This window comes from Pongo pygmaeus, chromosome 18 (genome assembly GCF_028885625.2).
Source record: "Pongo pygmaeus isolate AG05252 chromosome 18, NHGRI_mPonPyg2-v2.0_pri, whole genome shotgun sequence".
Taxonomy (NCBI): Eukaryota; Metazoa; Chordata; class Mammalia; order Primates; family Hominidae; genus Pongo; species Pongo pygmaeus.
In genome coordinates this window covers 10,424,595-10,443,059 of record NC_072391.2, presented here as the reverse complement: position 1 = coordinate 10,443,059, position 18,465 = coordinate 10,424,595, and the positions used below count along the sequence as shown (strand labels likewise).

At 47.9% G+C, this 18,465-nt stretch overlaps 1 protein-coding gene across 1 annotated transcript in view; it reads right to left on the bottom strand.

The window, feature by feature from the left end:
- ABAT (4-aminobutyrate aminotransferase) overlaps positions 1–13,565 on the bottom strand; it is a 114,732-nt gene extending 101,167 nt beyond the window's left edge. The window contains exon 1 of the mRNA XM_054455200.2: positions 13,430–13,565. The gene's annotated coding sequence lies outside the window, so the exon portion shown is untranslated. The remainder of the gene's footprint in view (positions 1–13,429) is intronic.
- Between the last annotated feature and the right edge of the window lie 4,900 nt (positions 13,566–18,465).

Genomic DNA, 18,465 nt, shown 5'->3' with positions numbered 1-18,465 from the left:
TTTGGCCGGGTGCAGTGGCTCATGCCTATAATCCCAGCACTTTGGGAGGATTGCTTGAGGCCAAGAGCTTGAGACTAGCCTTGGCAACATAGCAAGACCTTGCCTCTACAAAAAAATAAAAAATAAGTAAAATAGTGGGGTGGGGAATGTGCCTATAGTTCCAGCTACTGGGGAAGCTGAGGCAGGAGGATCCCTTAAGCCCAGAGGTCGAGGCTGCAGTAAGCCACGATGGTGCCAGTGCACTCCAGCTTGAGCAACAGAGTGAGATCCCTGTCTCTTAAAAAAAAAAGAGCATTTAACTCTTATCATCCAGTTTTCCAATTTAACAACCATTCATATAATGTTTCAAAAGGTAGTTTTGTTGTTGCCATTTTACAGATGAGGACACTGAGGTCTGGACAGAAGTCACTGGCTCCCGGGCACTCAGGGAGCCAGCAGCACAGCTGCTTTCCAGATGCAGTACTTTTCCCTGATCTCACAGGTCTAAGACACAGGCCTCAGCCCAAGCCCCACCACAGGCCTTTCAGGGGATGCACCACGTGGGACCTGATGGATGACCTGCAAATGATCTGATTCGTTGGCAGGTGGCTGCTGCTGGAAGGACTGCTCAGTCCAAACAAACAGCAAGCTACTCAGCTTCTGTTTTTGTTTTGTTTTTTGTTTTTTGAGACGGAGTCTCACTCTGTTGCCAGGCTGGAGTGCGGTGGCGCGATCTCGGCTCACTGCAACCTCCGACTCCCTGGTTCAAGCTATTCTCCTGCCTCAGCCTCCCGCATAGCTGGGATTACAGGCACGTGCCACAACACCCAGCTAATTTTTTTTGTATTTGTAGTAGAGACGGGGTTTCACCATGTTGACCAGGATGGTCTCCATCTCCTGACCTCGTGATTCCCCCGCTTCAGCCTCCCAAAGTGCTGGGATTACAGATTGGAGCTCAGCTTCTGAAGAACCTGGAAGAGTGGGACCCAAGACTAGCACCTGCTCCGTGGGAGGGCAGGTGGCCAAGTGCTCTTGGCAAACACTGCATCCAGATGTGCGGCCCCACCTCAGGGTCACTGTTTCCCACTCTCTCCGCAATGCACCCACCATCTCTTCCTCTCAAGGGAAATAAACAGACTAGACCCAACCTGGCTCACCTATGATCCGGGAGTGGTTCAGCAAGCTTCAGCATGCCTTCACCTCCACCCATCCAAGGCCACTCTGCACTTCCAAAGCCCCTGAGTACAAACAAGATTGGCCTTGCGTTCCACACCCTGTCTCTGGGGCCTAAGGAAAGCACTTTCAGACTTTCTCCACATACCACCCGTTCCTATTCAGCATTTATGACTTTTCAAGGCTTTCTCATTTGCAGTGGTAGTTCATCTTCCCAAACTCTGCTGTGATCATTAGGTGCAAAGACATTATTGCACCCATTGACGGATGAGTAAACTGAGGTCAGAGACAGCAGTGGGCATATGCAGAGGTGTCCATGTGGGTCAGTCCTAGACACCAGGGCTCCAGAGTCTTCAAGCCTCGGTTTCTCACTAGAAATGCTCCTTTCAGTAGGAGACCCTGGGCAAGTCAGTCATCCTTTCTGAGCTTCCATTTCCTGTCTCTGAACTCTGATCAGCCTTTCCTCATAGGGCTGTTGTGAGCGACAAGGTGAGCAAGTACACACAAATACACAGCCAATGTGAGTGGCCACTACTCACAGGTCATTGTCACTATCATGGGTAAAGCTGGAGCCAAAACTCTGTCCAGGGTTCTCTGCAAGTTTTCTCCCACTCACCCTGCCAGCCTGCCTCTGAATCCCTCCTGGAACCTGTCCCCAGGTCAGAATGTCCACACCCTTCTGTGTGTGGCTCTTTTTTGAGTCCTGCTTCTAGCCCCTTGCAGGACTGGACACTTAGGGCTGGGGCAGGACGCCAGGCATGCAAATCTGCATGCAGGCATTCATTTGCAAAAATACTCCTTGGTGTGTGCATTTGCAGCCTGTCCCCAGACCGGCGCTCAGCCTGCAAAGCCAGCAGAGTGCTATTTATTTACAGCTCTGGGCAGAGAGAGGAGGCAGGCTTTGTTCCCATGCACAAAACAGCCCTGTCCTGCCGGGGTGGTGCCTTGCTCTTTTGGCTGGTGTTCGGCCAACCTTGCCCTGAAGGAGCTTCCAGGCTCTAAAACCTTTTGCAGGAAGGTCAGCAATCTGCCCCTGGGATTGGCTGTTTCCCTAATGAAACCTGAGCTCAAATGCTAGTGGGAGAAGGTGTCTGTCTACTCTCCATTCAGCTTCCAGGAGGATCTTTCTCAAGTGATAACAAAATCACATCACTGCCTTGCTTAAATCTCTTCCATGGTTCCCTATGGGTCTCTGAGTCAAGTCCAAATTCATGATCATGGGTCACCTGGCGGGACATGATCTACTCTTTCTACAGCCTCCACTTGCCACTCCTCACCCACCCATGCCTCTCCATCACTTGAACATTGGTTTTTTGTTTTTGTTGTTGTTGCTGTTGTTTGTTTTTTTGTTTTTGTTTTGAGACAGAGTTTCGCTCTGTTGCCCAGGCTAGAGTGCAGTGGTGCAATCTTGGCTCACTGCAACCTCCACCTCCCAGGTTCAAACGATTCTCCTGCCTCAGCCTCCCAAGTAGTTGGGACTACAGGCGCAGGCTGCCACGCCAGGCTAATTTTTTTTTGTATTTTTAGTAGAGACAGGGTTTCACTATGTTGCCCAAGCTCGTCGCGAACTCCTGAGCTCAAGCAATCCGCCTGCCTTGGCCTCCCAAAGTGCTGGATTACAGGGGTGAGCCACCGCGCCTGGCCAAACATTGGTTTTATAGAAAAAGAGTTATGCACTACCTACTTACAACACAAATTTTTGGATTATCTGATTCTAGCCTTGTCCACTTGTTCATTATTATTTTTATTTTGAGACACGGTCTCCGTTGCCCAAGCTGGAGTGCAATGGCGTGATCTTTGCTCACTGCAACCTCCACTTCCCAGGCTCAAGTGATTCTTGTACCTCAGCCTCCCGAGTAGTTGGGACTATAGGCACGCGCCACCATGCTTGACCAGTTTTTTGTATTTTTGGTAGAGACAGGGTTTCACCATGTTGCCCAAGGTGTTCTCGAACTCCTGAGCTCAAGCAATCTGTCCACCTCGGCCTGTCAAAGTGCTAGGATTGCAGGCATGAGCCACCATGCCTGGCCTTGTTCATTATTTTCAAACTATTTTGCTGACTCCTTGTAAGTTGTAGAAAACTGATAGACAAGCAAGTTCTGCCTTGTCCAACCATGTTTGCCTCTGTTTCGAATCTATTTAGACATCCCTTTACTCTTTACATATTTGTGCTTTGACTTTTCTTTTGAACTGGTTCTAATGTCTACCTTGTTCCCTCATTGAATGAGCCTAATAAAATCGTTGAGTGTTTGTTTTTGTATCTGTATGAGATTCATGATTTTACCCTTCACATTTTTTTTTTTTTTGAGACAGGATCTCGCTCTGTTGCCCAGGCTGGAGTGCAGTGGCATGATTATGGCTCAATGCAGCCTCGGCCTCCTTGACTCAAGGGACCCTCCTGCCTCAGCCTCCTGAGCAGCTGGGACTACAGGTGCACATCACCACACCTAGCGAGTTTTTACAATTTTTTGTAGAGAAGGGGTCTTGAGGGGCCTTGCAAAGTTGCCCAGGCTGGTCTCAAACTCCTGGGCTCAAGTAATCCTCCTGCCTCAGCTTCCTGAGTAGCTGGGACTACAAGCATGCATCACCATGCCCGGCTGATTTTAGTATTTTTTGTAGAGGCAGGGTTTGGCCATGTTGGCCAGGCTGGTCTTGAACTCCTGGGTTCAAGTGATCCACCCACCTCGGCCTCCCAAAGCATTGGGATTGCAGGTGTGGGCCACCGTGCCCGGTCTATCCTTCTTTTTTCTCCTGCGATTTTCTTGGAATGGCTTCCTATTAACTCTCTGGGCCTGTTCATGATGCTCTCCCTGCAGAGTGTCTTTCTCTTCTTTTCTGCCTTTTCCTCCTGAAATTTCTTCCCTAAAATCCCCAGAAACAGGGAGTGGTAACCTCTTTCTACTTTGAGCTTGAACCTGTATTCACTCCCACACACCTTTGGCACTCTCCTCACTGTGTGGCCCTTGTTTTGGGGCCTGTTTCCGCATGGCTAGTCTAGAAGAGGCGCTGGTGTAGTAGCTCAGTCTTTGTCTCTCCCTCCATCTCTCTCTCTCTCTCTGTCTTTCTCACACACACAGACACATAGACGCACACACGCCCCTACTACTGTACACAGCACATGGAAATCATGCAATAAATGAACACACTCATTGACAAATGAGTGAATGCCACATGGCTACATCTGTCCTCTCCAGATACACCACCAAAAGGGAGGCCTGGCTTTCCTCGTTCAATACTATAGATACCAGACAACCATGCCTGGAGTCTAGTAAGTACACAATAAACACTGGTTGGATGAACAAAAGAATACAACTTAAGTTCTTGTTCTTGCATCACTTTTAAGTCATCTCTCCTTTCTCCACTTTCACAGGACAGACCTAAGTGGCTTCAGAATGCTCCCCTTACACCCCATATTTTCAGTATCATTGCAGCATTTCAGTTGTTTTCTCTCTCTCTCTTTTTTTTTTTTTAGAAACAGGGTCTTGCTATGTTTCCCAGGCTGGAGTGCAGTAGCTATTTACAGACATAATTCCACTACTGATCAGCACAGGAGTTTTGACCTGCTCTGTTTCTGACCTGGGCTGGTTCACCCCTTCTCAGGCAACCTGGTGGTCCTCCACTCCTAGGAGGTCACCATATTGATGCCGAACTAATGCAGACACCTGATTGGCATAGTACACTACGGCCCAGAACTCCTGGGCTCAAGTAATCCTCCTGCCTCAGCCTCCCGAGTAGCTGGGACTACAGGCATGTGCCACCCTGCTCAGTGGATACAGCATTTCAATCCTCTTGATCCCATTCCCTTTAAGGAGTGGAGGGTGATCTCCACTCTGCTTTCATGCTCATCGTGTGACCTTGGGCAAGGCACTGCTCCTCTGGGCTTCTGTTTTCCCACGGGTAAAGCGAGGCCAGTGTAGACATTTCCAGAGATAACTTCAGGCAAAGGTACAAATGGCCAGTAATGGCTGAAGGATGCTTCAGCTCAGGCACCAAGTACATGGTAACAGATGCTGTCAATGTAACTTATCAGCAAAGCTATCCCTAGCTTAGCTCTGAGTGTGGGGGTTACAGATCTGTCTAAAATAGGCTTCTCAAACTTAAAAGTGCACACAAATCACCCTAGGGGATATTGTTAAAATGCAGATTCACATTCTGTAGTTCTGGGTGGGGCCCAAGATTCTGCATTTCTAGCTAGCTCCTAGATGATGCAATGCTGCTGGCTGCTGGACCACACTTTCAGTAGTAAGGTACTAGAATACAGTGGGTCCCAACTTGGAAGGAATTCTCAGTGCAACCCAGGGACAGAGTGCTGGCAGGTTGCCATATCCAAGATAATAGATGTTAACACCTAAATGGGAGATGCTGGCAGTGAAGATTACGGGACCTCTGGACAATGACAAGGTTGGCAGGGGACGGGGGCTGGTCCAGGATTCCTAGAGAACATGGAAATAGAGTTCTGCCCGCCGGTGATTCTACTAAATCATAATTCTGGTGGGCAGGGACATCAATCTGTGTTTTAACAAGCTCTTGAGGGGATTCCGATGCCAAAGTTTGAAAAACACTGTGCTAGACAGAGATAAAGGGGTAGGCTACTCTGGTTGGAGGAACAGCGTTCTGTTTTCCCACAGTAGAATTTGTGGGAATTCATCCATTCATTCACACATGCATCCATCAATCTAGCCAACCAACAAAGGGGTTGTGTCTGTCCATCCATGCATCCATCCACACCCCCAGCCATCCAACATCCAACAAATACATCCTGAATGCCTCCTGTGTGTTTGTATGTGTGTGTGTGTGTGTGTGTGTATCCTGTTAGGCACAAGCAATCTGATTGAAATTGTAGATATACATAGCTGTCTTAGCCTCTAACCAGTGATTCTCAACCAGGGGCAATCTGATTCCCCAGGGGACACTTCGTAATGCCTGGAGACATTTCCGGCTGTCACAACTTGGAGGAAGGTATGTTGCCAGCATCTCGTGGGTGGAGGCCAAGAATGCTGCTAAACATCCGGCACAGGACAGCCTCGCTTCCACGTCAGTAGTATAAAGGTGGGCCAGGAGCAGTGGCTCAGCCTGTAATCCCAGCACTTTGGGAGGCCAAGGTGGGCGGATCACCTGAGGTCACAAATTCACGACCAGCCTGGCCAACATGGTGAAACACCGTCTCTACTAAAAATACAAAAATTAGCCATGTGTGGTGGTGGGTGCCTGTAATCCCAGCTACTCGGGAGGCTGAGGCAGGAAAATCGCTTGAACCCGGGAGGCAGAAGTTGCAGTGAGCTGAGATTGCACCACTGCACTCCAGCCTGGGCAACAGAGCGAGACCCCATCTCAAAAAAAAAAAAAAGAAAAATTAAAAAGATACCAGTCATTGCATTAGGGGCCACTGTAATGCAGGAAGACCTCATTTCAACCTAACTATTTCTGCAAAGGCTCTATTTCCAAATTAGGTCCTATTCATAGGTTCCGGGTAAACATGATCATGCCACTGCACTCCAGCCTGGGCAACAGAGCAAGACCCCCTCTCAAAAAAAAAAAAAAAAAAAAAAAAAAAAAAAAGTAGAGGCTGAGAAACTTTGCAGTAGACTGTGAGTTCCTGATAGGCAGGAACTGGTGGTATTCCCAGGATCACAAGACAGTGTGAGACCTACAGGAGCTGAGCAAATATTTAAGTGGATGAAGAAATAGTGACACAAAGAAACATTTATTTATGTAAAGAACTCTGGGCCAGGCGAGGTGGTTCACACTTGTAATCCCAGCACTTTGGGAGGCCGAGGTGGGAGAATCGCTTGATCCTAGGAGTTCAAAACCAGCCTGGGCTACATAGGGAGACTCCATCTCAACAACAACAAAAAATGCTTTTTAAAAAATTAGCCAGGTGTGGTGGCACCTGTTATCCCAGCTGCTTGGAAGACTGAGGCAGAAGGATCGTTTGAGCTTGGGAAGTCAAGGCTGCAGTAAGCTATGATCATGCCACTGCACTCCAGCTTGGGTGACAGGGTGAGACTCTGTCTCAAAAAAAAAAAAAAAAAAGAAAAAGAAAAAGAAAAAAGAAGAACGCTTACAGCTCAAGAACAAGAAGACAAAAAGACAATTCATTTCAAAAATGGGCAAAGAACTTGAGTAGATATTTCCCTAAAGATAATATACAAATAACCAGCAAACACATAAGATGCTCAATGCCATCAGTCATTAGGGAAATGCAAATCAAAACCACAATGCGGTACTGCTTCACACCTGCCACAGTGACCCCAATAATAATAATCAAAAAATGGAGGTCGGGCGCAGTGGCTCATGCCTGTAATCCCAGCACTTTGGGAGGCCGAGGCAGGTGGATCACTTGAGGTCAGTAGTTCAAGACCAGCCTGGCCAACATGGTGAAACCCCGTCTCTACTAAAAACACAAAAAAATTAGCCAGGTGTGGTGGTGGCCCACGTGGGTAATCCCAGCTACTTGAGAGGCTGAGTCAGAATTGCCTGAACCCAGGAGGCGGAGGTTGCAGTGAGCCGAGATCACACCACTGCACTCCAGCCTGGGTGACAGAGCAAGACTCCCCCTGGCCCCCCCAAAAATAAATAAAAATAAAACGGTGAAAATGGTCAATTTCATGTTATGTGTATTTTACCCCAATTTAAAAAATACATTTCTGCATTCAGTCAATGCTCCTTGAATATCTACTGTGTGCATAGGGAAGTGTGCTATGCATTTGAGACACAAGAATAAATGTGATGGATGTGATGGCTGCTTTCAGGCAATTATGGATTGGGAGGAAATCCAGCAAACAGTGATGGACCCAAGAAATCTAGGATGTGATGGACCCAGGAAGAATAGGATGTGGCAGACCCAGGAAGTCTAGGATGTGGATGACAGGAGTTGGGAGGAGGAGAAATGGTTTTCCTGGTTGGAGATGGGGGAGGGTCGGGGAAGACTACCTATAAAAGACGCAATGTGAGATAGCTTTTGAAGGAGGAGGAAAATTTGCCCTTGGAGAGTCAATTTATTATTGAAGGGATGTGTAATTAGAGGCCACATGATGCCATCCCATCCCTGCAATGGGTAAGACAGTTTAATGTGTGGAGTGTCTAGAGAAAGCAAGGATGGTTAGACCCCAGGGAGGAGGAGCTACAGCACAGACCCCCTCAGAATGCTCCCCCAGGCTTTCTGTTAAAAGCTCCTGCAGCGGAGTGGTCATGGTGGATCCGAGGGCAGAGTGAAGAACTGAGGACAACTGATTCAGCCTGCTAAGCATTCTTGGGGCCTCAGGAGCCCCCACTTGTCCTTTCTGAGGCTTTTGTCTTCTGCTTCCTGGCAAGGAGCAGGCAAGCAGAGAAAAAGGCAGGAGAGACAAGGGCTCGTGTTAATTAAGCACCTACTAAGTACTGGGGGTTGGAACACATGGTTTTATGTAATCCTCACAGTGGCCCAATGAGGGAGGTTCTACTGTTGCCTCCTCCTTCTACCTTTTTTTTTTTTTTTTTGGCTTTCATGTTTTTTCCTTTGTCTTTTAGCTATTTTAAAGATAGAGAAATGAGGCACTGAGAGTTAAAGTGGCTGGCCTGAGGTCATCACTCAGGTGGAAGCCTGATTCAGGTGAGGTCAGTCTGACACCAGGATCCCTCTAGGTGCTCAGAGAAGGAATTCCCCCACAGTAAGGAAGGAGGCTTGGCCTGCTGAGATGAGCCTCAGATTCCTGTCTCTTGGCCCCATAATTATCAGCAAACTCAAAGCTGAATTTCACCACTGGCAACTTCTGGTGTGAACAAGTCTCTCAACCTCTGTGGGTTGTGCTCTACTCATTTCAATTTTTATTTTATGATTAATTATTTAGAGTCTCCCTTTGTTGCCCAGGTTGGAGTGCACTGGCTCACTCACAACTCACTGCAGCCTCAAATTCCTAGGCTCGAGTGATTCTCCCGCCTCAGCCTCCCAAAGTGCTGGGATCACAGATATGAGCCAAGGTGACCAGACCGCTTTGCTCATTTTTAATGCATGGGAAGCTGGTGGAGATTTATTTTCTTCTTCCACCAGGAATATGTTCTCATACATATATACTATCTAGGTCCCTTTAATTCCCCACGTCCCTAATTATCCATGTTCATGCATATTTACATTAAAAAAAAAAAATAGGATCATACTGGCTATGTTGATTCTGTGACTTTATCTTTTTCACTAAAATGCCTCAGGAAGCTTTCGAGGTCAGGAATGTGGATCCACCTCATTCATCTAAAGTCTACTCATTCTCCCACATGAATGCATATACTGTAATCCCTTCCCATACTTGTGTTGCAAACTCTGCCATGGACATTTTTGTGTTATGTCAGTGCAAGTGTGAGCATTTCTGTGCAAGATTTTTCAAAGTGGGATTGCTGGACCAAAGAGCATGCCATTGAAGTTTTGAAAGACACTGATAACTAATCCGAAGAAGGCCCAGAACACAGTTGTTTCTCAAACAATTTCTGGCATAGATGTTTCTCTGATGCGTGGTGGAGAAGCGGGTGATGGTCTTAGACAAGTCTTTTAACCTTTGTGAGCCTTAGTTTGCTTATCTGTAGAGTGAGAAATAGTGTCAAAGACACAACAGTGCTTTGGAGATGATAAGGTCCTGTGTAGGTTGGGTGCTGTGGCTTATTCCTGTAATTCACACTTGTAACCCCAGCGCTTTGGGAAGCCAAGGCGGGAGGATCGCTTAAGCCTAGGAGTTAGAGACCACCCGACTCTGTCTCTACTAAAAAGAAAAACAAAAACCAGACCAGACAGTCTGGTGTAAATGTGAGAAATTAAAAATTGTTGTTAATATGGGAAGGCTCCGCAGCTAGACACATCTCCTTCTCCTCATTACACAGAAACCAAAATGAGGAGCTTGTGCAAGAAAGAAGCTGTTTTTGGTTTTTATTTTATTTTTTTTGAGACAGGGTCTCACTCTGTCACCCAGGCTGGAATGCAGTGGTGTGATCATGGCTCACTGCAGCTTCGACCTCCCCGGGGTTAAGCAATCCCCCCACCTCAGCCTCCCAGGTTGCTAGGACTACAGACGCATGCCACCATGCCCAGCTAATTTTTTTTTTCCTGTATTTTACAGAGATGGGGTTTTGCCATGTTGCCCACGCTGGTCTCAAACTCCTGGGCTCAAGCCATCCACCCACCTCAGCTAGGAAACTGTTTTATATTAAGTATTAGCTATGTTTAAGGCCATGTATTAGACCAGCAGTTCTCAATAGGGAAGGAAAAGGATGATTTTGCTCCCCAGGGCACATCTGGCAATGTCTGCAGACATTTCTGATGGACATGACTCATGGAGTAGGGAGTGTCACTGGCATCTACTAGGTAGAGACCAGAGGCGCTGCTGAATATCCTACAATACACAGGGGAGTCCCCCAACAAAGAATCTTCTCACCCAAGTGTCAACAGTGCCCAAAATGAGAACCCCTCATCTAGACCTGTCTCTTTTCTGATGTCCAACCCCAACAAACCTCATTCAAAGATGAGGAACTGAGGCTCAGAGACATGAATGACTTGCCTGAGGTACCACAGACAGCCACTACCAGTGGCCAACTCTCTACTCCATCTGGCTTCGGGGTCTGTGGTCCATTCCACATACTACACTGTCTCTCTAGGAAGACATCCCCTTGTACCCAAGTGCCTTGGCCCTGGCAGATTATCTACAACAAGGGTTACGAGTTTTGCCTTAAGGCATAAGCACCTCCCCACTTCATGATTAGAGGTTTTATGACTTTGCACTTGTAATCATTGTTTCTGCTCATTTTGCTGTGTGCTAAACATTTTATGAGGATTAACCCATTTTACCCCAAGGATATGTCACAGAGAGGTTAAGATCAGACACAAAGTGGCAGATTTGTGCTCTAGACCCAGATAAGAGGTCTCCAGGGACCCACCTCTCGGCCTCTCTACCGTGGTCCTCTTCATGCTTTGAACTTCGCCTTGGCCAAGTTGGGGCACAACAACCAGTCCTTTAGCTGGGAACCCGGTGGGGGCAGAAACAGAGAGAGCCTCTACTTCGGACCCTCTCATTTGTAGGGACCCAGTCCCCGCTGCCCAGCTGGGTGGTCCTAGAGAATCTGCCAGAATTTCAGCTCTTTTCCCATGCAATTTCCCAGGAGAAAAGATGCAGGCCTCTGAACAGAGATGAGACAATGTGCAGGGAACTCAAAGCCAGAGGGCATGGGCAGGGGCTAAGAGGGAGGGGACCTTGGAGGGAAGGAATATGACATCCTCAGGGCCTGTCCAAAGTTCTTGGAGCAAACCCAGCTATGCAACTGAGGTTCCTGCAGTAGCCTCCACTCCAGCATCTGATTCTCATTAGCTGCAACTGATCTTATTAGCTATCCTGGGTCAGTTTGGATTTTGGCAAGCCTAGATTTGGCAATGGCCTCAATACAAAGATCGCACGGGGTGAGCAGGGATGCGCTGACACCCAGGAATGGATTCCACGAGGCAGCCCGCTGGGGGATGGCATTGAGTTCCCGCTCTGCCCCTTCCTGGCTTCGTGACCTTCGCAGAGCCTTGGCACTTCCTCTGACAAGTGGGGACTTGGGACCCAGCAGTCCCCAAGTCCCCATTGTAAATGTGAGGACTGGGGCTTGTGTCAGGGGTCCTAGCACCCTAAAGGTCCTGGAGGGGATGGGACCAGCTCTCACCCACAGGCTAGGTGACCTTGAGCAAGTCTCTTCCCCTTTTGTGCCTCTGTGTGTTTAACTGTCAAATGAAGGGGCCACGTCTTTAATGTAGAAGCCCTTTTAGGTCTTAAGACTCCAGACTGGAGCATTTACCTCTCCCCGTGGCTAACCTCTTTGGGCCTCGAGAAAACACATTTCTCTATGACTCCACGCCGCAACACAGGCTCCACAAAGCAAGACACGACTCACTGCCTCCCTCTCTCCTGCCTCCCAACCTGACCCACCAGAGAAGAGCTCTTCCCACCCCCTCCCGACCCCCAGGTCACCAACATCCTGTCCCTTAGTCCAGCTTCACCAAAGCAGCAAAGCCAACACTGTCTCCTCCCCAGCGGATGGGCCCAGCAGCACCCATTTCTCTTGGCTGAGTGCCCAGGGAATTCCACCAGGCAATGTCCACAGGCGCTTGCGGGGGTGCACAGTTTAGGGGGGAAATGGGGGCCCTCTTGGAAGAGGGCCAGCTGTCCTCCCAGACTGCAAGAGAGAATGCACTGAACACAGCCCTTTGTGCGTGTGTTGGGGCGGGGAGTGGGGGAGAGGTGGCGGGTGGTCTCTGCTTGTCCTGCTGCCTCAGAGGCCATCTCTGCTCTCAGAGTTTGAAGACTCCTGGAAGGGTCTCTAGGCCCCGGATCCCAGTTTTAAGAGCTCCAGTCTTACTAAATCTCATTGAATCCCCTGTAGTCTTACCTTGGCCACGGTGGGTGAGGAAAGGTGAGAGGATGTGAAATAGGTGGGGCAGCCAGGTGTGGGAGTGGAGTTGGGGTGAGGTGGAGAAGGATGGGATTGGGAGCGGTGGGAGGATGAGGCAGGGCGTTACTAGGATGGGGTTGTGTGAAAGGGCTTGGGAGGAGTGGAGGGAGGTGGATGACTTGGAGGGGTGGCCAGACCTTTGCCCTGCTCCTGAGTATGAAGGTCCCTCATTTTACATCTTTACTGGGGAGGAGAGGGGAAATCCCCAAAAGCCTTTAATGTAGTGGTGTCAGAGGCCACCCTGCCTCTCTGACGGGTAGGGAGGGGTCTCCGGCAGGGCCAAGGGTGAATCATCTATCTCTCCAGAGCCCGGTATCTGGGGTAGGAGGGTGACTTGCAGAGTCTCTGCTCCGGGATTTCCTTGTCTAATGATGGGGGGAGAGCTTCCATTTGTCATGGAGGCGGAGGTCACTGTAATTTATGAGCTGAGAAGATCCCCATTATTCCGAAAGAGAGGGGAGAAGGAAGACACCCAAACTTAGTATTTTAAGGATGGGGAAGGGGCATCAGTCTCCCAAGAGGTGAGGGGGCTCTAGAGACCTGGGGACCACTTTTTGGGGCCACATTCTATTTCAAAGGGGTAAAAGGCAGAGGACTTCAGTCTAGAGCTGGAGCCAGGAGGAAGGGCCCATTTCTGAAGGAGAAAGGAAGGTATTTTGCTCTCTGGGGGGTGGGAGCCCCTGTCTTTTCGGGGGAGGGCCCCGCGTCTTGGGAAGATGAGGGCTCCGTTTCTAGAAGATGCCCAGGCTTTGCTCCCTGGGGGCAGGGCAGAAGGACCTCCTCTCGGCTCCCCTCGAAAGGGCCCGTCCCAAGCCACCCGGCACCTCGCGCTCACCTCCAGGCCCCGGCTCCGATCTGCGGGATCCTATCCGTCGGGTTCCGACTTGCGGGATGCGCGCCCCGAGTTCCGGCAGCGCTGGGTGTCTGCTCGGCTTCCCCCAGAGACTCGCCGGACTCCCTGGCTCCGCCGAGCGTCCCGGCCAATCAGCGCAGCCAGCCCCGGCCCTCGCTTTCGCCGCAGCCAATGGGTGCGCCCGCCACGGGCCACCGCCCCCGGGAGGGAGGGGGCAGGCGGGGCGGGGGCAGAGTCCAGCCTCCGGGGGCGAGGGAGACGGGGGCTGGGGCGGGACCCACCAGAGGGACCGTGAGGGCTGGGAGGGAGTGCTGGGGCTGGGGAGGAGACGGCTGAGGATCCCCGTCAAGTTGTGGGGACCCTGACCCTCTGGGGGGCAGCTCCATAGGTTGATTTAACCTGGATCTTAATGGGCCTTTTACAACCTCAGGGCTGCAGGCGAGTGTAACTCCACCTCCACCCGCCGTCTCGGATCCGGTCTCTGGAGCTCTAAGAGTCGGAATCAGAAGGGTTTCCTTTGCGGAGGAGGGAAGGAGCATCCCGCCCTCCCCACCTCACCCCCCATCTCGGCGCTCAGGGCCCTGCCAGCCCTTCTTGCTCCCAGCGACTTTCCTCCGCCTGGCCCCAGCGCTCTGGAAGACAAACAGGGTGCTGGGAGTCAGAGGTGGTTCCTTCTGCATGACCTGGAGCAGGTCACTGCGCCTCCTGATCCTCAATGTCCTGAAATTGGGACAACAGAGATTTCACCTCCTTCGTGGGTATAAACGAGACCCTAGATATGATGAAGGTGCCTTTCTACCGTTGTATAAAATGCTGTGTGGAAGCTAGTTAATACTCAGGTGTGACGAATGGATAGCCCCCACAGCTTTCTAGAGGTATTTGGAAAGAGGATGCAATCTTTCAGTGACAAAATCAAAGACACAAAGAACTGCTCATCAAGACAACAGGCGATCACCAAGTCCTCATAATGAATGAATGGATGGATGGAGATTACAGACCTTAAAGTCGGAGAAAGAGTTCAGCTTGGTTCTCCCCACTCAGCCTGATCACTGATAACTTGGTCTGCTGGAGTCTTGCAGAACCCTGAGGTCTCTCCTCCTGCTGTCCAGGAATCCAGGCTGCCCTATCTCTGATTACACAAGAGCTATAGTCCTTGAAATTAAAAAATTAAGATAAACTAAACACATAGATAAATAGAAAGCTGCCAAACAAATAATTCATCTCCTAGTGTCACCTCTGGGGACCCTCCCCGCCAACACACACACACACACACACACACACACACAGAGCAGTAAATAAGAATAATTGAGGCCTGGCACAGTGGCTTACGCCTGTAATTCCAGCACTTTGGGAGGCCGAGGCAGGCAGATCACTTGATGCTCAGAGCTCGAGACCAGCCCGGCCATCATGGAGAAACCCCCTTTCTATTAAAAATACAAAAATTAGCCCGGCATGGTGGCACATGCCTGTAATCCCAGCTACCTGGGAGGCTGAGACATGAGAATCACTTGAACGGAGAGGCAGAGGTTGCAGTGAGGTGAGATGGCACCACTGCACTCTAGCCTGGGTGATTGTCACCTTGCTTGAAGAACTTGATGGGGCCTGTGTTGAAAATCTAGCAATTTTTTCTTAAAACCAAAGCCACAAAGATAATCCCCTTTACTACACTTGACCTGCCCAAAGAAATACAATGGCCAATAAACATGGGAGATAACATTTTGCAAAGGAAATGCAAGTTAAAACCAAAAGAGGGAAACAGTTTACCTACCAAAATGACCTTGTTTTTATTATTATAATTACTATTCTTTGCAAAGACTTCAAGGAGTTTCATGTATTGCTGATGGCAGTAGAATCACAGCCTTTCTGGAGGGAAATTGGGTATTTCTATTTTAAAAATCTTAAAAGTAAGTTGACCCTTTGATCTAGCAATCCAATCCCTATGAACTTATCTGAAAACAATTAAAGGTACAAAGATTTAATCATAAAGTAGCTTACTACCATTTTGTTTATCATAGGGAAAAACTGGGAACAACTTAAATGCACAACAGCAGGGACTCAGAGGGAAACTGTTGCATGAAATTGAACAATAAACATAGGTATGAAATATTGAAGGGGGCTGGGTGTGGTGACACATGCCTATAATTCCAGCACTTTGGGAAGCCAAGCCAAGAGGATCGCTTGAGCCAAGGAGTTCAAGACCAGCCTGGGTAACATAGTGAAACCCTGTCTCTACAAAAAATACAAAAATTATCCGGGCGATGTGGCGCATGCCTGTAGTCCTAGCTACTCAGGAGACTGAGGCAGCCTTGAGCCTGGGAGGTTGAGGCTGCTGTGGGCCAAGATTACACCACTGTACTCCAGCTGGGTGACAGAGTGAGACCCTGTCTCAAAACAAAACAAAACAAAACAAATCTCAAAATGTTAATTTATTTGCAAAAACAGTATATTTGGTACTGTCTTACTTTTTGTTAAATGTCTTACTTTTTGTTAAATCTACCAGGTAGAGCTAGATCAATGCTGTGTAATATAACTTTCTATGATGCTCTATATCTGTGCCGTCCCATGTGGTAACCACTAGCCACATGGAGGTATTGAACACCTGAAATGACTAATTTTGGTATCCAAGATGTTTTTTTTAAAAAAAAAAAGAAAGAAAGAATAAAAAAAGGAAAAGGGAAAAATAAATTTAAAATTTTGAAAAAAGCAATGACTAGTCAACCGAATAACTGTATTTTAATTGTATCTATTTATTTATTTTTTTAGAGATGGAGTCTCACTCTGTCACCCAGGCTGGAGTGCCGTGGGGCGATCTCAGCTCACTGCAACCTCCGCCTCCCACGTTCAAGCGATTCTCCTGCCTAAACCTCCTGAGTAGTTGGGATTACAAGCGTGCGCCACCATGCCTGGCTAATTGTTTAATTTTTAAATTTTTAGTAGAGACAGGGTTTCGTCATGTTGGCCAGGCTGGTCTCAAACTCTTGGCCTCCAGTGATCTGCCTGCCGAAGCCTCCCAAAGTGCTGGGATTACAGGTGTGAACCACCACGCCTAGCCTGTATCTAATTTTAATTTAAGGTGTAATAGTAACAGGTAGCTAGTGGCTATCATATTAAAAAGCACCAATATAGCTAGCTAGCAATGCTGAGTGAAAAACTATGTGTTCAGTAGGAGAAATGGTTATTTTTGTGTATTGAAATTATAGATTATTCTAATATTACTTTATTTGCATGTCCAAGTCAGTAATTTCTTTTTATCCCCTTTGGTTTATTTTTAATAGAGGATAAACTTTACAATGTCACTAATTTCTAATCATTCTATAATGAATATATATTACTCTGGTACTAAGAAGAAAATATTTAAAATGAAAAACAGAAAGGAAAAGTCTAAACCAAAGGGCCCGGAGTGGTGGCTCATGCCTGTAATCCCAGTACTCTGGGAGGCTGAGGCGGGCAGATCACTTGAGGCCAGGGGTTCGAGACCAGCCTGGCCAACATGGCGAAACCCCATGTCTATTTATAAATAATTTTTTTTTAAAAAGAGTCTAAGCCAAAGGTTGACAAACTATAGCTCATAGACCAAATGTAGTTCATCATGTTTTCCTATGACCATGAGCTAAGATTGGTTTTACATATTAAATGGTTAAAAAAAATTCAAAAGAAGAATAATGTTATATGACACATAGAAACTACATAAAATTCAAATTTTACTGTGCATAAATAAAATTTTATGGGAACACAGCCACGCCCATTTATTTATGCATTGTCTATGGATGTCTGTGAGCTACAACAGCAGAGCTGAGTAGTTGTGACAGAGACTCTGTGACCTAAAAAGACAACAATATTTACCTTCCAGCCCTTTGCAGAAAAATCTGCCGTGTCCTGGTCTAAGGCAATCAAGGGAAATAAGAAGTGTATATAGCCATCTTCATTCATCTGTTCATTCATTCTTTCAACTAGGTATTGAGCACCCATTTGTGGGTCAGGCCCTGGGAAAGGGCACTTCTAGAGGATGAAAGGAGCTGCTTTGTCTCTACTTAAGGACTGGGGAGAGAAGGCTATTTAGAGCCAGGTGCTTTGCAAGCTGATTCTCAAATAGCTTCATTGTGATACTTGTGAAGAAAACTGTCAGCATGTGGAAAAAGCCCTTTCCATATTGGCTTCCCTTGCATTTTCTGCCATTCTGCAGTTTTCCTATGGAGCTGCTTGGGGTTGCAGGTGTCTGCCAGGGAATGCAGAGTGTTTCCCAGAGTTTGGCTGAGGCCTGGGATGAAGACTCACCCATGCTCTGTGCCTATCAATAAGCTCCTTCCAGAAGCGCAGCTCCAGCTGAGAGGGCCCCCACTGCACTCTGGAGAGGAGAAATGAAAACAAAGGCAATGGTGAATGAGGCTCCAAGGGTACCAGTTGTCTCCACAGGAGAGACTCTTAGAGATCAGCAGCCCATTGTACAGAAGACGAGACTGAGGCCCAGAGAGGAGGAAGAACTTGTCCAGAGCCAGATTAACGCACATATTTTATTGACTAGGCCTGTGATTTCCACATCCCTGGTCACAAAATAATAAAGAGATATCATCTATCCAAAATAATAAAGGGCATTTTGATGTGGTGGAAAGGGGATCAACTTGGGAGTCAGACCTAATATTGAATTCTAGTTCCAACTCCCAATGGCTATGTGGCTCTGGACACGTCATTTACTCCCTCTTAGTCTCTATGTTCTAATCTGTAAATTGAATAAAGTATCTACCACATTTTCACATGTAAAAGAATGAAGATAGACCCTTACCTCACACCATATAAAAAAACTAACTTGACATTGGATCAAAGACCTAAATAAATATAAGACCTAACGCTATAAAATTCTTAGAAGAAAACATGGGAAGGGGGAACAGGTGTGATGGCTCACACCTATAATCCTAGCACTTTGGGAGCTCCAAGGCTGCCAGATCACTTAAGCCCAGGAATTTGAGACCAGTCTGGGAAACCTGGCAAAACCCCACTGTTAGAAAAAAATACAAAAATTA